This window comes from Panicum virgatum, chromosome 8N (assembly GCF_016808335.1).
Source record: "Panicum virgatum strain AP13 chromosome 8N, P.virgatum_v5, whole genome shotgun sequence".
Taxonomy (NCBI): domain Eukaryota; kingdom Viridiplantae; phylum Streptophyta; class Magnoliopsida; order Poales; family Poaceae; genus Panicum; species Panicum virgatum.
Window position 1 is genome coordinate 28,220,733 of NC_053152.1, and position 24,892 is coordinate 28,245,624.

A 24,892-nucleotide genomic window follows, 5' to 3' on the forward strand; every position below is an offset into this window, starting at 1 on the left:
CACCTAGGGTGTCACAGTTTGGCGCGCGAGTCCATACACTCGTGGGATGATCTCAAGATGGCCTTCATCGACAACTTCCAAGGGTCGCTACATTGAGTAGTTACTCGACACGCCCTGTCCATGTGCAAGCAGGACTAAGGCGAATCGATTAGATCCTACGTCAAGCGCTTCTTCGACACAAGAGCCACCATCCCCAATGTCGCCGACGATGACTTGATCGACTACTTCTAGAGCAACATCACCGTTCAGTCTCTGTACCGTGACTTCGGGCGTAATCGCCCCAAAACTGTAGTGGAGCTACGAGACATGATACAGCGCTGGGCGGACGAAGAGGAGCAAGAACGCAGTCGCTTCCCACGCTGTAACAACGATAACAATGGGAAGCGCCACAACGACTGTGGAGGGCCCAGTAACCAGCGGGATCCTGCGCGTAAGCGCAAGCCTGACGACACTGTCGGCACCATGGACCGCACCCCACGTGGTAAGAAGGGCGACAAGCCGCAGGACCAGTTCGACAAGATCGTTCACAACAAAAGGTGTCCAATCCACCCCAAGAGCAACCACTTGATGTGGGAGTGCACGATCTTGCGCAAATCCTTCCAGTCATCACCTACAGATGCTCCTAAGAAAAAGCAGAACAAGGATGATGAAGACGACAAGAAGGATCCTGACGGGTTCCAACAACCACAAAACGTCGTCAACGTCATATTTGGAGGAGATCCTAGCTTCTCCAAGCGGGCTGAGAAGCTCCTACTCAGAGAAATCCTTTAAGTGGAACTAGCAATTCAGAGGCCACTAAAATACAGCGAGGTCCCGATTGCCTTCTCCAGAGAAGACCAATGGGCCAGCTTCTCTGAACCCAGAAAGTTCCTGCTAGTACTCGACCCAGTCGTCCAAGGATCCAAGTTCACTCGAGTACTCATCGATGGCGGAAGTGGGCTCAATCTAATCTTCGCGAGTACTCTGGCCAAGATGGGTCTCAACTACATGAGCCTACTAACTCCGAACAAAGCCCCATTCTACGGCATTGTTCCCTGAAATTCATCTACACCAATTGGCTCGGTCACCCTTCCAGTCACATTCGGCACAGAACAAAACTTCCGGACGGAGTACATCAAGTTTGAAGTAGCCGACTTCGAATCTTCCTACAATGCCATCCTGGGAAGACCTGCGCTAGCCAAGTTCATGGTAGTACCACATTATGTGTACCTGCTCCTCAAGATGTCAGGCAACACAGGAGTACTTTCCTTGCGTTGAGACCTCCTTAAATCCTTCGAATACGACAAGGAAGCTATAGATCATGCTGCTACAATCCGGGTTCCTAACTCTGTCAGTGAAATACTTGCTGCTGCTGAGGAACTCTCTCTCAAGGAGTCAATGCCTTCCAAGAAGCCAAAGCCAGTTGTCGGTCAAGCCAACTGGTGACGTGGGCACCAAGACTATCCAGCTACAAGAGGGAGACGACTCCAAAACCGCCATCATTGGAGCAGGTTTGGGCGACAAATAGGAACTCGAGCTCGTCAACTTCCTTAGGGCCAATCGAGACGTATTCGCATGGAAACCAGCGGATATGCTAGGGGTGCCCAAGGAGTTGATCGAGCATGCCCTAAAAGTCGACCCAAAGCAACACCGAAGAAGCAACAATTACAGCGTTTCTCACCGGACAAGTGAGAAGCCATCAAGAAAGAGCTGGCGAAACTACTCACAGTAGGGTTCATCAAAGAAGTCTAGCACCCCGGTGGTTAGCCAACCCTGTACTTATCCAGAAAAAGAACAACAACGAGTGGAGGATGTGCGTCGACTACACCGATCTAAACAAGCATTGCCCAAAGGATCCTTTCGGGCTACCATGCATTGATCAAGTAATCTACTCCACAACAGGATGCGTCCTGTTATCCTTCCTCGACTGCTACTCAGGGTATCATTAGATCGCCCTAAAAGAAGAAGACCAAATCAAGACGGCCTTCATAACCACTTACGGGGCATATGCCTACAAGACCATGTCTTTCGGGTTGAAGAACGCTGGCGCAATCTACCAGCGGGCGATACAACTGTGCTTTGCTGATCAGCTACATCGCATTGTTGAAGCCTATGTCGATGATGTTGTCATCAAAACCAAGACCCAGGACCAATTTTCACTGACCTAGAAGAGACCTTCAACAGCCTCCGAAGATTCCATTGGAAACTCAACCCAACCAAGTGTGTCTTTGGCATACCATATGGAAAACTACTCGGGTTCATCGTTAGCAACCGAGGACGTCCAAAAAAGATCAATGCCATCATGGCCATGGTCGCTCCAGCTACTATAAAGGACGTCCAGAAGCTTACAGGCTGCATGGCAGCTTTGAACCAGTTCTTGTCCAGGCTTGGCGAATGGGGATTACCCTTCTTCAAGCTTCTAAAGCGACAAGACAAATTGGAATGGACTACAGAAGCCACAGAAGCACTAGAGAACCTCAAGCATCATCTCCAGTCACCGCCCATTCTTACAGCTCCACTACCAGGCGAGGAACTACTCCTCTACATCGCTGCGACTACTCATGTAGTCAGTATGGCTATAGTAGCCGAACGTCCGGAGGAAGGCCACGCTTACGGCGTCCATAGACCAGTTTACTTCATAAGTGAAGTACTCTCTGAATCAAAGGTTAGATATCCATCAATTCAGAAACTTCTATATTGAATTCTAATCACCTCCAGGAAGCTTCGACACTACTTCGATGAGTACAGGATCTCAGTAATAACTGACTTCCCATTGGGGGACATACTCCACAATCGGGATGCCACTGGACGAATCTCAAAGTGGGCAGTTGAACTGGGAGCCTCGGAAATTAACTTCAAGCCAAGAACAGCAATCAAGTCACAAGCACTAGTCGACTTCCTAGCTGAATGGCGAGAAAATCAAATCCCAGCACCTCACAACGTTCCAGAGCATTGGGTAATGTACTTTGATGGCTCACTCAAGCTCGACGGAGGCAGCGCGAGAGTTCTATTCATCTCCCCCAAGGGAGAACAATTGAAGTATGTGTTCCAAATCTTGTTCAAAGTCTCCAATAATGAAGCTGAGTATGAGGCACTGCTACATGGTCTTCAACTAGCAGTTTCTCTCGGCATCAAGCGACTACTTGTCTACGGCGATTCTACTCGTCATCTAGAAAGTAAATAAAGAATGGGACATCAACAAGGATACAATGGATGCATATGTCGAAGAAATCAGAAAGCTCAAAAACAAGTTCTTAGGATTGGAAATCCACCACATTGATCGTGACAACAATGTGAGAGCTGATGTCCTGTCCAAACTCGGATCTACTCGAGCAGTTGTTCCACCTGGAGTCTTTGTTCATAAACTTCATCATCCATCAGTCAAGGTACAAAGCCAACAAGCTACTGACACGGAGGCCTTGGCCACAGTCAGAGAAGTACTAATGATCGAAGAAGATTGGCGGATCCAGTTCATCGACTTCATCAAGGAGTTCAAGCTTCCACCACATGTCGATCCTAAAAGCGCAGAAGCTGCCCGCATCATCAGGCGTAGCAAGGGTTTCGTCCTTGTCGGCGACAACCTATACAAGTGCTCTGCTTCTGGCATCCTCATGAAATGCGTTACCCTTGAAGAAAGCAAAGACATCCTCACGGAGATACACGAAGGGGTTTGCTGCAACCATGCCGCATCACGGACACAAGTCGGCAAGGCTTATAGGTCAGGGTTCTTCAGGCCAACAGCTGTTTCAGATGCAGAAGACCTTGTCAGATGATGCCCTGGCTGTCAATTCTTCAGAAAAAAGACCCACGTCCCAGCACACAATCTGATAACAATCCCTCCTTCATGGCCGTTTGCCTGTTGGAGTTTGGACATGATCGGACCATTAACCGTAGCTCCAGGAGGATTCAATCATGTGCTAGTAGCAGTCGATAAGTTCACCAAGTGGATCGAATACAAGCCCATCGTCAAGATCTCATCAGATAAAGAAGTGGACTTCATCTCCGATATTATACATCGGTTTGGATTTCCTCACACCATCATTACGGATCTTGGTTCTAACTTCACATCACAATCTTTTTGGGATTTCTACGACAACTCTTGCATTGAGGTCAAATATGCTTCAGTAGCTCACCCTCGAGCAAATGGTCAAGTAGAGCGCATCAATGGCTTAGTACTCGATGGCTTGAAGAAAAGACTCTATGACGCTAACACCAAGAAAGGTGGCAAGTGGATTGAAAACTACCCCATGTGGTCTGGGGGCTGCGAACACAGCCTAGTAAAGCAACTGGACAATCTCCTTTTTTTCTCACCTATGAGTCAGAGGCTATACTACCCGCATATATCATGTGGAAATCTCCAAGAGTAGAAGCTTATCAAGAAGGAGAAGCAGATGAAGCTCGACAACTTGAGTTAGATTCAGTCGAAGAAGCTAGAATCAATGCTTTAACCCAGTCGGCTAGATATCTTCAAGGAGTCAGACGCTATCATGATCGCAATGTCCAGCAAAGATCTTTCAACATTGGGGATCTTGTTTTACGAAGGATTCAAGATGAGACGAGATTGCACAAGTTAAATTCCAGATGCGAGGGTCCTTTCATCGTAACTAAGGTTACAAGACCCGGATCATACAGAATTAATGATGCAGATGGCAATGAGGTACCCAATTCCTGGAATATTGAGCACTTGCGCAAATTCTATCCTTGATCCAAGCAACATGGTGATGTCAGTTGATCTCTTTAATAAAGCAAGGGTTTTTTAACCATCATATCGGCTACACTAAAGGCAGTTTTCAATCTGACAGCATCACCTGTTCAGGATAGCTTACATAGTTTTCCATCTAATAACTACACAAGCCTCATCCTTGTCCTCGATATAAGGGCACAACCTACTCGCTTAGCTCGAGAAGGTATATGGATACCTTTACTAGTTGTCCATCTTGGGTAACTCGACGGAGTTCATCCTAACAGGTCAACTATAAGGAACTCCAGCCTTGCATAAAAGGCAAAACTACTCGCTTGCTCGAGTATGTTATGGATACTACTAAATTTTGTCCTTCTGGTGTAACCCGATAGGGTTCATCCTAACCGGTCAATCTTAGTAGTTACTCTAGTCTACAAAGTAGACACCCTATTCGCAAGCTCGAATAGGTATTATATATTTTTAAGATGGTTTCATCTTGGATAACTCGACGAGGTTCATCCTAATAGATGCATCTTAGAAATTACTCCAGTCCTTGGTTAGGACGCACAACTCGCTTGCTCGAGTAGTTTATGGATATCTTTACAGTCTTGCTATCTAGGTAATCCGACGGGATTCACCCTAACTGATCAACTATAGAGATTACTCCATGTGAACATTCTATTCGACTGATCGAGTAGTTTGTACTCATCCTATGGTATCATATCATACTTCTGAAGACACACCAATAGGATGAAAGTAATATCTACAAAGACAAGATCTTACAAAGAGTACAAGAGTTGTTACAAGCAGATTACTCTGCCAAGTTCTTTAGAATTTCCTCAGCGATTACTTCTGATTCTTTACAATAGTCTTGGAATTTCTCATCAGAGCAATTGGGAGCTATTCTTTTAGCTATGGGAGCTAAATTCAACTGAGGCAAGTAAGACTTGACAACTCCAATCATGTGGGTCAGATAATTCTTGGAGGTAGCTGGCATGACGTCAAAGACCTTTCTCGGAGCCTCTTCTAGACGTTCTACCAAGGACTTACTACTCGACGACCCCTCTTCGGAATCTACCATATCCACAATGACTTGAGCTGCTGCTACTAGTCGAATATGATCACATGGAGAACCTGATAGAAGCATATCTCAATGATTATCATTGGCAAAGCAATATCAAGACAAAAGATCAAATACTCACAAGCTTGAGCGATATGCAACTATTCTTGAAGCTTTGACTAATCCTCCTGGAGCTTTGATTTCTCTTCTTCATGACCCTTGATCTACCGCTTCATGTCACAAAGTTCTAGATGATGCTTTTGGTTTGCATCATATAGCTTGTTCCGAGCAGCAAGGGACTCATCTAGTCGTTTGGCAATCAGGATGTTCTGCTGCTCCAAGATTTTCTGATTGTCAACGGTCTTATATGAAGCATGAGACATCATGAAATATCGATTGGCAACATCCTGTAAAGACAAGATTGGTCAGATATCATCAACTACTCGACATAGGCAAGCAGCAGCAAAAGAAGGTCTACCGTGGTATATTTGAAACACCATTGCATAGAATCTACAAGCTTCTTCATATTCTCCATAGACTATAATGGATCATCAAAGAGCTCCTTACCCAATTCTTCCTAGGTAGATTGCGGCATTGACTGAAAGGGTACTAGCCGAATAGTGGGATTCTTCGACCCTTCAGCTTTATAACTGCCAGATCTAGCAGCGTTTGAAATACCTTCAACAGCCGTAGAAGGAGTAGGTGCGGGTACTTCAGAAGTAGGCTCTTTTGACGCATCAGGCATGCCCTCATTTGGGGAGAGAATAGCCGAATTCTCGATCAACCCAATTATTGGAGAATCAGGAGTGGATTGAGTACTGGTCTCTGGACTACTCTCCATCCAATTACGGAAGTTTTGGATCTGATCTTTCTCCTGAGCTGAAAGATATTGAATCCTAGACAAGCAAACTTCCAAATCAGAAAGCTGAGGCAAAGAGGATGCAATTAAAGAGTATTAGACACTTACTGGCCAGCATCGAGATGAGGAATCTTTCTCTGTAACAAAGCTCCAGGAGTTGCTTTTCGCTTTTTTCTTTCATCAGCAGCATCTACTGAAGTTGGAGGCATACAATACCATGTCTTATAATTTTTCTGCGAAATAAGCAAGGATTCGTCAGAAGATCAAAAAATTTAACTACAAGTACTCGGCTGTGTTTTCCAAACACTTACCCATGCATTCTCGGGAGGGTTCTTTGCCCAGAAGAGTGTTGGAAGCTTCAAAGACTTGTCGAAGTTATCGAGTACTTTCCAGCATCTCCTGACTACTTTAGACTGAGCCATTGGTTCTGGCGACATTCTTGTGGGATCCTGTGTACCTTCATATCTGAAGGCAGGATGTTTCCGAAGCTGGAGAGGCTGGACCCGACGGCTTACAAAGGAGAAGACCACATGATCACCGGTGATTCCTTGATTTTTCTAATTCGAAATGGCTCTGAGGATGCACTCAACTTGCTTGCCACCAGGTCCATTACTCAACCAGTTTTCTTGGACTTGGGGGGCACCAAGAACTCTTTCTGGAAGTGGAGATTCAAAGTTCCCGACATGAAACCAGAATTTCTTCCACTCGATTCCTTTACCCGCTGGATCATACGCTAAGTACTCATCCCGAGTTTCAGGGCGGAGTATTAGTTCACATCCGCCGACGATGGCAGGTTTGGTGGCATTTGGGACGGGGACAAGGATGAAGAAATATTGAAAAAGGTGAAAATGGGGAAGAATACCAAGGAATGCTTCGCAAAAATGAGTACAAATAGAAAGATGCAAAATGGATTGGGGAGTAATGTAACACCCGGTTTATAAAAGAACATAAACCGAGCAATCATATACGTGCCAGGATCAAGTCACACGTATATACAGTAGAATGAACAGTATATCACAGCACATATCACGAATAAGTCATAATAAATCGAAATACAAATGTTATTTATTACATTAATGACAAAATGTCTGATACAGCGGAAGCGAAGTACAAATATGAATAAAACTCTCCGAAGCTGAGTAGGGCGCCACAGGGACGTCGACTGGGAGACGAACGCCTAGAAGTCCTCGTAGTCCTGGTAGCGCTAAGTGAACTCCTTCGCGTCGGCAGGAACTGAGCAGCAGTAGCGTATCCAAGAGGAAAAAGAGTAGAGAAGAGGCAAGAGTGAGTACACAACTTGTACTCAACAAGTATAACACAAACTATGAGGCTCTAAGGTTGGCTGACTCAACTGCATAAGCTTTTAAGTCTTGGCAAAATTTTATTAAAGCTATTTACTACAAGTTGATGAATTACCATAAACCCAGTTACATAGTAATTAATCAAAATTATCAGGTTACTACTGAGAACCAAACCAAAACCACCAAGGTAACCCCGAGAGGCACCCCCTCGTCGGAAGGAGCTAACCCCACTAATCAAAAGGAGGATCTGGGCCGCTCATGACCGTGAGCACGGCTAGTATACCAGTTTTACACTCTGCAGAGGTTGCACATCTTTACCCACAAGTCGTGAGCTACGCTAGTTGTTCATCACACTTCCTTAGGTGAGATGACTAGCAACTCACTACGAGGCCGTTACAAAGGACACGTTGGTAAGGTGTAACTGCTAAGGATTTAGGCAATGCAACGATGGTACCCACCTCGAGGGGTGCGCACACCAAGCCTCGTAGCCTGGGCACCATTGAGGCTCGACTCCCCTCTTGCCCCGTCGGTAAGTTACTCCCGAACCAAAATGGCCTAATTAGTAAGCCAAGACCGTCCCATTCCAGTCTTGTGGTAGCGCTGCTGTCCCAGGTTGTCGCTCTATGAACCGGTCCTTATGGAGAGTGGCCAACCAGGCAGTAAGCACCGTGCTAGCCCCCTAAACCATGTTTCTAACAAAAACCAATTTTAACGAGATGTGAGCCACTCAAGCCACACAGAGGGCCACTCTCAGAATTAAGTTGCATATACCATTAATCAAATTAATTAAAAAGGACCAGAGTGTGTTATAGCGCGGCACCTAGCACAACTAACCAAAAAAATGCAACCCAAAGGTATATATAAAGGATATAAAGTGGCTAGGAAAGTCCTTATGGGCATACAGTATTAAAATGCAGTATGAAATTGTATTTAAAGATGATAGGTTGTTCATGTTATACTTGCCTTCCTCGTACTGCTCCTGCTGCTGCTCAAACGGGTCGGAAGACGGCTGCTCCGGGTACTGGTACTGGGGCTCCTCAGATGGATCAGCGTCTACTCACGAACACATGGCCAAAACAATGCACAATAATAAGCATACAAGCAAACACTAATAAAAACTAAGAAACAGTACATCAATACATAAAAACAACAAGAAAAAACTAAGCTAAAACTATTCTACGCGTTACAATGATCGCGTGGACATAAAGAACGCCTAAAACGGAGCTAAAACGCATATTCTAGGCTAAAAACAAGTTCTAGGGGCTTATCTGCGAGAAAAACTAAGTTCCAGGGGGTTTTCTGCAAAAACCGAGGGCCTAAATGTAATTAACCGTTAAATCTAAGGGCTAGCGTGCAAAACTGACAGCTCAGGACTGCGGGCTCTATTCTGAGAAAAGCCAGGGGCCTAAGTGAATAAAACAGGGCCTGGTTGGAATTTCTTTTGAACTAACCCGGACTGCGGGTTAATTCAGTGATAATTGGGGGGCTCTTAAGCAAAAGGTACAGGCCGAAGGGGTACGTTTGATTTTCGGCCGTCGGATCTGGATCGAGTGGTTTGGATCTAACCGGGGGGTGATCTAATCCTGGCCACGGGTTCTGGATCGGACGGCTCAGGGTGAGGGAAGCTCGGGGCGGCGGCGGGAGGTCGCCGGAGCAGAGCTCCGCGGCGACGCATCGCCGGACTCCTCCCAATCCGGCATTCTGGAGGCTAAACTGACCGGGGTTTGGGTCTAGATGGGTCTACGCGCCATGCGTAGTCTACCTCTGGACTGAGCGGGGCACGAGAGGGCTCGGGGCGGGGCGTGCTGCTACGACTCGGCCTTCCGTGGCGGCGCTCGCCGAAGCGCGGCCGCCCGGTGGTCCTGGTGGTCTACTGGGCACGAACTAGGGTGCAACAACATCAGGGAGTCGGGCCGAACCTTACCAAGGGCGCGGAGTGGCCGAAGGGGCGGCACAGGGTGGACGTCGGTGAGAACCGGCGGCGAAGTCGGGGCGGAGCTCGTGGCTGGGGTCGAGGAAGGGGCCTCCGGGCGCCTGATCGGTGCGGGTCGACGCGTCGTGCTCCTACGAAGCCGGTGGAGTGGTCAGCGTGAGCGGAGCGGCACCAGCGGCAAGCAATCGCGACGGCGTAACGAGCTCACCTGAGGTGGTTCCGGCGCGATTCCGGCGCTACTCGTGGCGGATGGGGAGGCAAAAGTGCACGAAAAGTTCTCTGGAGTCATGGCGGGGCCAACGCGGGGCTCGCGGTGGCTCGCGGTGCAGCGGAGCGACTGGTCCGCGGCGGAGCAGAGCCGCGGCGAGGCCGGGTAGCGCGGAGACGGCAGCTAGGGTTTGGGTGGCGGCGCTAGCGGGATGGGATGGGGTTTCAGAGGCGTGGGGCGCTATTTGTAGGGCGTCTCGGTGATCTTGGGGAGGCGTGCCGCAGATGGGAGGTTCGCCGGGGATCACGGAGTAGATGGCGCGGTTGTTGCACGAGGTTGAAAGAGGTTCTGCCGTGCGGGCCCAGCTTGTCGGCGACGGGGTGAGCGCGAGCGGGCGTGGGGCGGAGCTGAGTGGGCCGCGCGCTGCTGGCCTTGCGAGGGAGGGCGCTGGGCTGCTGAGCGCGCGCGCGGGTGGCTGGGCCGGAGGGAAGGGTGGGCCTGGTCGGGCTTGAGTTGCTGGGTTGGGTCGCGAGGAGAGAGTGAGGGAGAGGGGAGTTGGGCTGGGTTTAGAGGGGAGTTGGTGGGCCAACTGTGATGGGGTTTTGGGCTTCTTTTCCTTTTTCTTCTATTTCTTTTCCTATTCAAACTAACTCAACCAAAACTATTTGAATTCAAAATTTAATTTGAATTCAACTCTAACACTCAAACAAGTAAAGAAATGCTTCAGCATGAATGCAACATTAAAAGTAAACCTATGATGAAATTTTTAATTACTTGAGGAACAAAATTAGATTAAATGCAATACTAACACAATAAACCTTAGAAAATTAAATAAAGCCCATTGAATTTATTATAAAATGCTGAAAATTAAACTAGGGTGTTACAAGTAAGATGATGCAATTGAATTCCCCAGAATTGCAGAAGTGCATAGAAAAATTCCAACACGGGAAGTGCAAGGCCACATTCCACGAAATCACGGAACACAACGATTTCAAGGGTACCTTCTATAGGGTAATCTTCTCCTTCCCTGCACGCCATTGGACTACGCCCTGAGTTTGGAGGAGCCCCATATTCTCCAGATCTTGCACCGCTGATTCAGACATTTTACTTTTGCGCCATCCCGTTGAAAGATTGGCAACTGCTTCATCTTCAACCTTGGATTTATCTTTCTTGGGAGCCATCTCAATGTCACGAGTTGAGGCTCGGGGGCTACGAGAGGGGCTATGGATGGCACAGGCAGTGGGCAACTGTGAATCTAAATTTGATGGCGGCCAGGAGTTAAAAGGTTTAAAACCCTAGAAATGACTAAACGGGTTTATATGGTCTCTGATGGCAATTTCGTGAATATCAGGAAGATCAACGGATTCTTTCTTTTTCAGGGAGGTTTTTTTATCACTTATTCTGCCACGAGTTCTCTCTGACTCTTAAATCTAAATTGAGAGATTTAAATTCAAGACTCGGGGGCTGCGGGATAAGTGTCTCAGAGATTTATTTTTCAAATTTCTTGAAGAATAATAAGCAAAAAGATCGAAGTGACCCTCAGCCTGATTCTGCGATTCAACCTAAGGCTCGGGGGCTACTCCATATGGAACGCGAGTACTTCGCGCACCATATATGATCAAGATTTCGGGGCTTGAGCACCTCACAGCATCGAAGCAACCAGAAGTACTTGAAGGACTACTCGATGTATCTAAAGGAAGACCCTAAAGAAGTTCTGACTACTTGAAGTACTCGAAGACACCCAATCAAGTACTCGATGCCTGCAGGACTCAGCTACGAAGAGCTTGGGGGCTTGTCAGACCCGGGGCAGCGGGACTGCTTATAGGCATAGAATGTTCTATAGTAAGGGACAACTCATGGATGTAACTTACCTCTCTTATAACTACCCGGATAGGCGTAGAACTAGCCGCAGTACTAAGGAAACTACCCGATCATGCTGTAGTAGGACTCCAACTATACTCGACTAAGACTTTCCATATAACCCTGTCCCCCCAGATATATAAGGGCGGGCAGGGACCCCCTCCAAAGAATCAACACCTAAGGCAATACAAACCACCACACAGGATGTAGGGTATTACGCAACTCGCGGCCCGAACCTGTCTAAATCTTTGTGTTCCTTGCACCATTGAGTTCTGGATCAGTTGATCCCTACCTACAAACCTTACTGCTAAGGGTATCCCTGAGCAGGCTTGGCGGTAAACTCTCGGATCTCTCTTTTTGCTTTTTTTTTTTGATTCCTCACCAAGGTAGATCATGCCTTCTTTTTCTCCTACCTCTAGAAAGGCTTATGTGGAGCTCAGGGTAGGGAAAAGTTGAGGGCATACTTGTTCCTCTTGTGTTGCTAAGTCAAAGACCGGATCCTTAGGAAAAACAAGTCATAAACCTTGATCAATATGTGCAAGTGTGTGGAATTTTTGTGGATGGTATATGAACACCTTTCATGAGCTATTTCTCTCTTATTTCTTTGGACATGGGCTAACTTTCTTTTGAAACACATTGGACCTTCATGTGTCCAAATCCTTTTTTTTCTTTCTCTTTCTCTTTTTTTTGAATACCTTAGACCTTCATGTGTCCAAAAATTTTTTTTAGCAGCCCATGTCTTTGCAACTTGGAGAGAATAGCCATGAATAACATGGAGTTTATATTTTACGGAATGGAATGGGCGAAATGTTCTTGTGCAACTTCCGATGCAGAAGTTAGTAAATATATGTGGAGTGTACGTGATCTTGATTATGGAAATATGAAATGTATCTCATAAAGGGTCACAACAATTTGACAAAGCTCAAAGAGATAACAAGTTGCATAAGTAGAGGGTTTTCAATTTTGAACAATATAAGGCCTTGGGTAGGAATTTTATAAACAAATGAGGAGCCATGCTATTAAATTTTTATTTTTAAAAGAAATTCCAAGTACTTTGCAAGGGAGAACTAGGTTCCATTCATTTTAACCATATTGCAAAAGTCAATTACTAGATTAGCATGGGGTCCCTATCATGAATTGGTTCACAAGAATGAGGTAAAGACAAGGAATAAAGAGTATGCAAATTTTGTCGTGAAGTGCATGGAGTGCATGGTTCTTTTTAATTTTTATTTTTTAAAGGATTTTTGTGCAGGATTTTTATTGGAACACAAGTAAAACAGAAGTAGGGATACAAACCGAGTTCCAGGAGATTGCAGGGCCGAGATGGGCTCTCCTTGGGCTCGGCCGGCCCAAGGGCGGCCCTTCTGGTCCTGTCCTTTTTTGTGTGTGGTCCGTCTCGGTGTTGTTTGCTGTGTTAGGTACGTGCTGCTCCCCCACACTGGATTTTTGCCTGCGATCTCATTTAAGAACATATGGAAACAAAACAGAACTCTGCTGGTTTGAAAACCGGGGAGTTGACCTTTTATTCAATTATAAATATGGGGGCACATTACAAAAGAAGGGAAATATTTGAAAATAAATACTGAGAAGTAAAGTGCGGTAATGTGCCCAAGGATAACTGTGAAGGGTGATGTGCAATCTAATGGTTGCCCTTCTCAACACACTTCTCCAGGCATTCTATCTTAACGTCTAGACTGCGGCGGAGCATATCATAGTCGTCCTTGACGAACTTGAGCTCTAGGTGAGCTCCGCCACATGGTCGCTAAGCTCCTTGTGCCCATCGCGTAGTTTGATCACTGTGCAGAAGAGCTAGGCGACCTTAGGCCCCTTGAGGACCTTGCTCATCATTGCTCTCAAACTGCCCACCGGGACGTGTGATCGGAGGAGGGGGGATGTGCCTCTTGACACATTTAGCACCCTTAGGGGAGGATGCCAATGAATCGGGTTCTCCTTTATCCTTAGGAGAGAGTCCGGGCATCAACCCCTTGTCGTACCCACCGCCTGGGGTACGGATGCCTACAACATGGAAACGTTGTGGAGGCGAGGGTGTCGTGGTTGTGCGTGTGGGCGTGGTTACATAGTTGTGGCCAATGACATCAGCACTCTTTGTATACAGTGAATACACGTGTTCCTGACCCTCCTCTAGTGCCATCCGTGGAAGCGGATCGGCGAAGAGGCGCCTGGAGACGTCCTTCGGTGCGAGCATCCCCGTTGTCGGACGTGCAGAACCTCTTGAACCCGGGCAACTGCCCTTCTTGGCGGAGATCTTCCTGATGGTGCGTGGCGACGAATGGGAGGCCGAGGGGCTACCATGGTGGTTCGGCCGAACCAAGGGTTCGGCCGACCCCCCTTTAGCGCCCCTCGGTGCCTCCTTCGATGATGGTGCGGGGATGATCGCCAATGGTGTCTTGGCGATGTGCTTGGCCTCCTGGTCGACTTCCATGGCTGCTAGCGCGAGATTCGCCGGCGAGGGCTCTCCCTCGAGGGCGAATGTGGACAAGGCTTCGTTGAATGGGATGATCGCCTTGGCGGCCATGGAGAATGCTCAAAATTGTGGAGAGGAGGAGGACAAGAAGATCAAGATGGAGGTGAGGAAGAAAGGTGGAGGAGAGGATCATTTTAAAGGCAAAATTAGGAGAAAATTTCCTTTCTGCAGCCCGACACGTATGGAAATGAGGAATAGCCGTTCGAGGGAGTTTGAATACAAAAATTGGAGGGCTGTCTCTGCCAGGTGGGGTCGGCCAACCCAGGGGTTCAGTCGGCCCCACTTGGGTCCCTCTGGCTCTCATTTCTCTCTCATAGGTCGGGGGGGCACAAGGTGGCCCCCATAGAAGTGGTTTTGGGTTTTATTTTTGGGCCGAGGAGTTTGAAATGTGTCAAATTCCACTAAATTTATAATATCAAACTCTTCACTGAAGTTATATGGCATATGAAATATTTTTAAACGCTGGCCATTTACCTTAAATAACTTACCTTCGTCGTCTTGAAGTGTGACGGCTCCATGTGATGATGCGTTGATGACGGTATATGGCCCTTTCCACTTGCTTCGGAGCTTGCCTTCGCCGAAGAGCTTAACCCTGGAATTAAACAATAATACCTTATCTCTAGGTTTGAATTCCTTCGGCTTGATCCTCTTGTCATGCCATGTTTTTGTTCTGTCCTTGTAAATCTTGGCACTGTGGTAAGCCTTTTCTCTCCACTCTTCCAACTCTGCTAGTTGGATCTGTCAATTCTTTATGGCTTGCTTCAAATCCATGTTCCATTGCCGGATGGCCCAGTGGGCTCTGTGTTCTAGTTCCACTGGCAGATGGCATATTTTGCCGTAGACGAGTTGGAATGGGGACATTCCGATGGGGGTTTTGTATGCTGTCCTGTATGCTCATACTGCATCAGACAACTTACTTTTCCATCCCTTCCCCATCTCGTTGACGGTCTTCTGTAGAATATTTTTGATTTGTTTGTTGGAAGTTTCTGCCTGGCCGTTCGTTTGTGGGTGGTATGGGGTGGCTATGTTGTGCTTGCCGCCTAACTCCCTCAGGTAGTTTTGGAAGGTTTTGTCAATGAACTGTGACCCTTTGTCACTTATGACCATTCTTGGAGTTCCAAATTGGGGGAAGACGACTTCATGGAACATCTTTCGGGCGTGTTTGGCGTCGGCGGCTCTGCATGGTAGTGCTTCCACCCATTTGGATACGTACTCCACTGCTACTAAGATGTACTCGCAATCCTGGGACTTCGGGAATGGTCCCATGAAGTCAATGCTCCAAATGTCGAATAGTTCGACTTGGAGATTGTTTGTGAGGGGCATTGCATTGCGAGTTGTTATGCCACCATGCATCTGGCATCTTCGACACCTTCGAATGAATTCTCTGGTGTCTTCATACATTGTTGGCCAGAAGAAACCACTTTGCTAGATTTTTGCTTGAGTTCTGAATGCTCCATAGTGGCCTCCATATGCTGTAGTGTGGCATTTCTCGATGATTTGTATGGCTTCTGATGCGGGTACACATCGTCTCAGCAGACCATCTGTGCATACCCTGTATAGGTATGGATCGTCCCAGAGATGTCGACGGCTCTTGTAGATAAGCTTTTTCTTGTTCTCCCCTAGTGGCACATATTCTGCAACCATAAAGTTCACAATATTTGCGTACCATGGGGTAGAGTCCGTCACCTTAAGAAGCATGTCATCTCATAGAAAATCGTTTATCGGAGGTTCCTGCGAGTTAGTGACCTGCATACGTGATAGATGATCTGCAACAGTATTATCTACTCCCTTTTTATGTTTTATTTCAAGGTCAAATTCTTGGAGTAAGAGAATCCATCTTATTAAATGTGGTTTAGCATCTTTCTTGGTGAGCAAGTATTTTAAAGCTGCATGATCAGTATAAACAATAACCTTTGCTCCAACTAGATAAGACCTAAGCTTATCTATAGCAAAGACAACTGCCAAGAGCTCCTTCTCTGTGGTAGCAAAGTCTTTGATGAATCTTCTGTAGAAACCCGCGTGACCTAGGAAGCTACGAATGCCCTTAATGTTCACCGGAGGTGGAAGCTGTTCTATGACCTCAATCTTGGCTTTATCCACCTCTATTCCTCTTTCGGACACTAGGTGTCCGAGGACTATGCCTTCACGGACCATAAAATGGCATTTTTTCCAATTGAGAACCAGGTCCTTCTCTTGGCATCTTTGTAAGACCTTGTCTAAATTTTCAAGACAATGATCGAAAGTTTTTCCATAGACGGAGAAATCATCCATGAAAACTTCCATGATCTCCTCGATCATGTCAGAAAAGATAGACATCATGCATCTTTGGAATGATGCAGGAGCGTTACATAGCCCAAACGACATCCTACGATAAGCATAGGTTCCGTAGGGGCATGTAAATGTGGTCTTACTCTGGTCGTCGGGATGGATGGGGATTTGATGATATCCTGAATACCCATCGAGAAAACAGAAGAAGGAGTGCTTAGCTAGCCATTCTAACATTTCGTCAATGAATGGAAGCGGAAAGTGATCCTTCTTTGTGGCTGCGTTGAGTTTTTGGTAATCTATGCACATCCTCCATCCCATGACGGTTTGTTGGGGGATTAGTTTGTTTTTGTTATTTTCAACGACCGTCATGCCTCCCTTCTTTGGCACTACCTGAACTGGGCTAACCCACTCGCTGTGTGGCACGGGATAGATTATCCCAGAATGCAGGAGTTTCAGGACTTCTTTCTTGACAACCTCTCGCATCGTATTGTTGAGCCTACGCTGAGGCTCCCAAGAAGGTGCTTTTGTAGGATCTATCAGGATATGATGCGTGCAAAGGGCAGGGATGATTCCCTTAAGGTCTTGGAGTGAATAGCCGAAAACAGGCCCTATGCTTTTCCAAAACAGCAATTAACTTTGTTGTTTCCTCGTCAGATAGCTTGTCGCTAATGATGACGGGAGTTTTAGAGTTATCATTTCAAAAAGCATAGCGGAGTCCAGAAGGAAGAGGCTTCAGTTCTATGGGTTGACGAGGAGGTTGTTCATGAGTAGGTAACTCAAAGGTTTCATCCTGATCATCTTCTTCTTCAGTAAAGAGATCGACATCTTGTTCTAATGAGGATTCATGAGTTTCTATTAGAAGTACAGCCTCTACCTCGTCAACTGTTTCTTCTTGGGGCGTAGGTTCGGTCATGGAATCTTTTGACCGAAGGATTAGCAAGCTAATGTCCTTACCCCCAAGAGTTACGTCGAGTGTTCCTAAAGGGGAAATGTTTTGGAACATCTTCTCGACGGGTTGCCCGATCAGAATATCGAAGTTTTGGACTTCGAAAATATGAAAGTCTAGGGCAAGCTCAGTCTTATCATACCAAATAGGTATGTCATGCAAGATTCTGATCCCTTCTATGGTGGAGCGAGGTCCACTCCAGAGGGATCTCGAGGTTGGGAGCAATGGGTTGTCGCTTAGGTGGTTAAGCGTGAAGGATGCTGACATAATATTAGCTCCGACCGTGGGGCTGTAATGAGCTGAGACAGCAGTTCTTTGGTTGAAACACGAAAGGGTATATAAGGGGGTTTGAATTCGAATTGCTTCGAGTGACATTTCCCCTTCATGTACCCATTCACTGTTCATGACAGCTGTCACCCCCGTAGCTACTTCTTGTAAGGAAGCGTTATCCGGAGGGGTTACTGGGTCCCTGGGAACTGGAGGTCTCCTTTTTCGGGGATACATCGAGGTGTTTCCATAGTTTTGAAAAACATCCTCCTCGATGTTGAAGGGAAACTCAGAAGGTTGAATTTCTTCTTCCTCCATTGTTTCTAGTTCGGGAGAAGATTCGGTGGTTGGTTCTATGGGATTTGGTGGTGGATTTGTAGAATCTACCAACAGAACATCCACATGCCTTGAGGATTCCACTGCCGGAAGGGTTTTTGTGAAGGATGTGTTCTCTAGGATACTGTTGGTATTTTGCAACGTCACAAATAAAATCCGCAAGCGCACGGATACCGCTGTAGCTTTCACCCAAGAGTATTCCAGGGTATCATATCCACTGAGGAACGTAAGTACGCTATCTACAGGTTTAGGTTCATCCAAGGACACACACGCCGGTGTGGAGAAGATAGAAGAGAGGACTTTCTATATCTAGAATCTGTGCCTAGAAGAAGAGATCACGTCGCCATTATACTTCGAGCTAAAGTTGTCGACCGGCTTATACAAGCCGATAGCTCCTAAAAGATGCTCTATCCAATATCCGAACGTGGAGGATTACTAGAAGGCTCGAACAGGGCTGTCACCACCTGTCGGCTACAAACTGTGGGACTATCAGACAACTGAGTGGTATAGTCCAGCCTAGACACCACGTCTACGCCTTTCCCTACTAACCTTAGCCCTGGCCAAGACTACCCTTTTCTATCTGGGGTCTTAAGCTAAGATCAAATGCTACTCGCTAGCATACACATCAACTAATATAAGACAGATATGATAACTTGCGATCTAAACTCTAATTCCAAATAAACAAACAAAGAAAGTCTCGAACACTTACAACCGAATAAGTATCCGTCGAGGTACAAGCGGAGAAGAGTGCCGACAAACCTGGCACTTCCCCCGACTCCTCCTCACTCTCCTCCTCTCCTTCTACACCTCCTACTCTACCTAAGCATCTAGGATGAAGGCCTCAAGCTCCAAGGGAGAAAGGGTGAGTTGAGAGGGTGAGATGTGTGTGTGTTCCATTCCTTACCCCCTCCCCTTGCATTTATAGGAGGGAGCCACCCCGGGAATGCATCTCTTCCTTGCAGAACCGACTTTGGGAGCCAGTGAGGAAGCACCACATGGCAAAGTTGAGGCGGTGGGGCCCATGGGCTAGGTTGGCCGACCAGGAGGTCGGCCGGCTTGCCCACGGCTCCAACTGCCCCCAACTGCTGGGGGTTGGGCTTGTCTGGGTTTCCTCTTGTCCAAAAGTTGTGGCACGGCCTGTCTTAACTGGATTTGCTTTGGTTCTTGGGTTACACTTGATCCATTTGAGCCAGATTCTGCGCTCGGATATTTTTGGTGATTTTCTGTTGGGCCAAAGTGTGCTTGCACCCTGCGAAATTGGCTCAAAATCACCTGCACACATTGTAACACCCGGTTTATAAAAGAACATAAACCGAGCAATCATATACGTGCCAGGATCAAGTCACACGTATATACAACAGAATGAACAGTATATCACAGCACATATCACGAATAAGTCATAATAAATCAAAATATGAATATTATTTATTACATTAATGACAAAAATGTCTGATACAGAGTAAGCGGAAGCATAAAAACATATACGAGAAGCTCTCGGAAGCAGGGCGCCACAGGGACGTCGACTGGGAGACGAATGCCTAGAAGTCCTCGTAGTCCTGGTAGCGTTGAGCGAACTCCCTCGTGTCGGCAGGAACTGAGCAGCAGTAGCGTAGCCAAGAGGAAAAAGTAGAGAAGAGGCAAGAGTGAGTACACAACTTGTACTCAACAAGTATAACACAAACTATGAGGCTCTAAGGTTAGCTGACTCAACTGCATTAGCTTTTAAGTCTTGGCAAAATTTTATTAAAGCTATTTACTACAAGTTGATGACTTACCATAAACCTAGTTACATAGTAATTAATCAAATTTAATTAAGAACTACTGAGAACCAAACCAAAACCAAGCCACCAAGGTAACCCCGAGAGGCACCTCCCTCGTCGGAAGGAGACAACCCCACTAATCAAAAGGAGGATCTGGGCCGCTCATGACCGTGAGCACGGCTAGTATACCAGTTTTACACTCTGCAGAGGTTGCATATCTTTACCCACAAGTCGTGAGCTACGCCAGTTGTTCATCACACTTCCTTAGGTGAGATGACTAGCGACTCACTACGAGGCCTTTACAAAGAATCTCGTTGGTAGGGAGTAACCGCGAGGGTGGATCGGCGACTATGGAGCAGGTCTAGTGGGCGTCAAGACACGAAGCACAGACGAGGCCACTCAGCACGAGGGCCATAGAAGCTTACCGCCCCTGCCCCGCAGGTAAGTTACTCCAAACCAAAAAGACCTAATTATTACGCCAAGTCTATCCCATTCTAGCCTTGTGGTAGCGCTGTTGTCCCAGGTTGTCGCTCTATGAACCGGTCCTTATGGAGAGTGGCCAACCAAGCACTAAGCACCGTGCTGGCCCCCTAAACCATGTTTCTACAAAAACCATATTTTAACGAGACGTGAGCCACCCAAGCACGAAGCACAGAGGGCCACTCTCAGAATTAAGTTCAAGTAAACCATTAATCAAATTAATTAAAAAGGACCAAAGTGTGTTATAGCGCAGCAACCTAGCACAACTAACCAAATGCAACCCAAAGGGATATATAAAGGATATAAAGTGGCTAGGACAGTCCTTATAGGCATACATAATTAAATGCAGTATGAAATTGTATTTAAAAGTGATAGGTTGTTCATGTTATACTTGCCTTCCTCGTACTGCTCCTGCTGCTGCTCAAAGTGCTCGGAAGACGGCTGCTCCGGGTACTGGTACTGGGGCTCCTCAGATGGATCAACGTCTACTCACGAACACATGGCCAAAATAAAGCACAATAATAAGCATACAAGCAAACACTAACAAAAACTAAGAAACAGTACATCAATACATAAAAACAGCAAGAAAAACTAAGCCTAAACTGTTCTACGCATTACAACGATCGCGTGGACATAAAGAACGCCTAAAACGGAGCTAAAACGCATAATCTAGGCCAAAAACAAGTTCTAGGGGCTTATCTGCGAGAAAAACTAAGTTTCAGGGGGTTTTCTGCAAAAATCGAGGGCCTAAACATAATTAAAGGATAAACCTAGGGTCTAACGCATAAAAGAATGAGTGCTGGACGGTGGGTTTGATATTTGAAAAGCTCAGGGGCTTAAGTGAATAAAACAGGGCCAAACCGTAATTAGTTTTCTATACAGCGGGACCGCGGGTTGATATTAACAAAAGGAAGGGGCTCTTATGCAAAAAGGACAAGCGAACCAGTATCCATCGATGTGGATCGTTGGATCTCGATCTGGCGGCTCGAATTAGCTGGGCTCTAGATCTAATCTAGGTCGTAGGCTGAGGATCGAACGGCTGGGCTGCTTCGCGGGCGGCGGCGGCGGCGGAACGCGCCGGCGACTCTGCTCCGCGGCGGGAGATCGCCGGAGTGCTGCGATTTTGGGGTTCCCATGCTCGATTTCGACGCGGCTTCGGCCTAGGAGCATCGCCATGGCATGCGTAATCCACCTGGCCACACAGGGGACGGGATTAAGGCGCGGGGCGCCATGCGCGGCGGCGGCGGCGACACTGGGGTGGCGGATGTCGCCGGCGCGCAACGCCCGGACTCCTAATGCGTGCTACGGGCCAAAACAACGTGCGCAAAGGATAGAGGGATGGCTACTGATGCTCACTGGGGTGCAAGGTTGCCGAGGAAGTCGTGCAGAGGGCGCGACGGCGCGGACCGGCGGCGGAAACTCGGCGTGGTGGTCGCGGGCAGGTCGATGTGGTGATCTCCGGCTCCTGTTCACCTCGATTCTTCGCGTGGTGAAGCTGTGAAGGAGCTACGGGGTTCAGGGCGGCCAGAGTACCAGTGGAGGTGGGGGATTTCGATGGCGTAGGTGCTCACCGGCGGCGGGTCGTGGAAGGAAAATCCGGCGCAGCTCGGGCTGGGCCTTCGATCCGGCGGCACGGAGCGGTGCGGGACGGCGAGACGGATCAGGGGTGGGATCCTGGCGGGCGGTGCTTCGGTGGAGCGGCGGAACCGCGGCGGCGCAGGCAACTCTGCGCGGCGGGGCAGCGCGGGCGTGGCTAACTAGGGGGACTTCTTTAGACTAGGCCTGATAGCTGTTGTTATATGAGAACTCAGCATAAGACAGGCACTTATCCCAACTAGTACCGTACTGAATGGCACAAGCTCTCAGCATATCCCCCAACACTTGGTTGGTTCTCTCTGTCTGCCCATCTGTCTGAGGGTGATAAGCCGTACTGAAACGCAGCTTCGTATCCAGTGAATCATGGAGCTGCTCCCAGAATCGAGAAGTGAACTGAGACCCTCTGTCGGATATGATCTTCTTGGGCACACCATGCAAACAGACAATCCGAGAGATGTACAACTCTGCAAGTCTAGCACCGGAGTAAGTAGTGTTCACTGGAATGAAGTGAGCAACCTTCGTCAGACGATCCACTACTACCCAAATGGAGTTGTACCCCTTCTGAGTATGAGGCAATCCAACAATGAAGTCCATCGTGATCTCCTCCCATTTCCACTCTGGAATCTTCAAAGGCTGTAATAGACCTGCTGGCCTCTGATGCTCAGCCTTGACACGCTGACAGGTGTCACAAATAGCCACGTACTCTGCCACTGAACGCTTCATCCCATACCACCAGAAATGTTCCTTCAGATCATAGTACATCTTTGTGCTGCCCGGATGAATAGAGTATGTTGTATCATGGGCCTCACTCAGAATCAACTTCCGGAGATCATGCACATCAGGCACGCAGATCTGGTTCTTGTACCACAAAGTACCCTGATCATCCTCTCTGAAATGAGGAGCCTTGCCCTTCTTGAGCAACTCACGAATCTCCTGCAGCTTCTCGTCATCTTTCTGATGCTGCCTGATCTCTGACTCTAGAGTCGGTACTGCCTCAAACGCTGCACTGGAAGTATGATGCAAGAAGCCCAGACTCAACTGCTCGAACTCCTCGCATAACTCTGCAGGCATCTGGAAAGCCACGGCCATGTTGACATAGCTTCTCCTACTCAAAGCATCTGGTACAACATTGGCCTTGCCCGGATGATAGTGAATCTCCAGGTCATAATCCTTGACCAACTCTAACCATCTTCTCTGCCGCATGTTCAGCTCATTCTGCGTGAAAATGTACTTGAGGCTCTTGTGATCAGTGTAGATATCACACCACTGTCCATACAAGTAATGCCTCCAAATCTTCAGAGCATGCACAACTACGGCTAACTCAAGATCATGAGTGGTATAGTTCAGCTCATGCCGACGTAACTGCCGTGAAGCATAAGCAATCACTCTGCCCTCCTGCATCAGAACACACCCAAGACAATCCTTCGAAGCATCACAATACACCGTGAACCTCTTCGTCTGGTCTGGTAGAGTCAGGACTGGCGCAGTAGTCAACCTTTTCTTCAGCTCAACAAAAGCCCTCTGACGCTCATAAGTCCACACGAAAGCCACATTTTTCTCCAGCAAGGAAGTCAAAGGCTTCGCGATCTTGGAGAAATTCTCAATGAACCTCCGATAATATCCAGCTAAGCCCAAGAAAGACCTGACTTCCTTTACTGTCTGCGGTGTTTCCCACTCGAGTACATCCTTCACCTTGCTCGGATCAACAGCAATGCCTCCCTGAGAGATAACATGACCGAGGAATGGAACCTCGTCAATCCAGAACTCGCACTTACTGAACTTGGCATACAACTGATGCTCTCTCAATCTCTGCAACACGAGCCTCAGATGCTCTTCATGCTCTTCCTCTGTCTTGGAGAATATCATAATATCATCAATGAAGATCACCACGAAGACATCCAGATAATCCATGAAAACCATGTTCATCAAGTGCATGAAGAAGGCCGGGGCATTAGTCAAGCCGAAGGACATGACCGTGTACTCATATAGCCCGTACTTGCAAGTGAATGTCGTCTTCGGAATATCCCCAGGACGGATCCTCAGCTGAAAATAACCCGAACGAAGATCAATCTTCGAGAATATACGAGCACCTCGAAGCAAATCAAAGAGATCCTCAATACGGGGCAGTGGATGCTTGTTCTTGATAGTGACTGCATTCAGCTCCCGATAATCCACACACATCCTCTTCGAGCCATCCTTCTTATCTACTAGCAATAATGGAAAAGCACAAGGAGAGAAGCTGCGACGGATATAGCCCTTGGCTAGCAACTCATCAATAGTCTTCTTGACTTCTTCATGCTCTATAGGTGCCATACGGTAGGGCCGCTTTGCAATAGGAGCTGTGCCAGGCAAGAGATCAATACAAAACTCAATGGCGCGTTCAAGCGGCATACCTGGCAGATCATCCGGAAAGACATCCGGGAATTCAGACACCACGCGAATACCATCCGTGGGTCTAGCCTCCATCTGATGAAGAAATTCAGAAGGCTCCGAAGCACTGACTGTCACCTCTTGGCCATCAGATGCTGACAAGTGAACTGTCCGCTGAGCACAATCAATACGGACTCCCCATCTGGTAAGGGTCTCCATGCCCAAAATCACATCTATCCCCGTTGAGTCAATAACTATCAAGCCAGTGCGGAATTCTACCCCCTTTATGACAATACTAACTCTGGAGCATATAGAACATGTACGTATCTGACCCCCAGGTGAGGTAACTACCATAGCTGTCCTCATACAAGAAACCGGTATACCATGCTGCTCGGCAAATGACTTGGAAATGAAAGAATGAGTAGCACCGGTATCGAAAAGCACTGTAGCGGGGTGAGAGTTGACCATGAACATACCAATAACCACGTTAGGAGCCTCGGCCG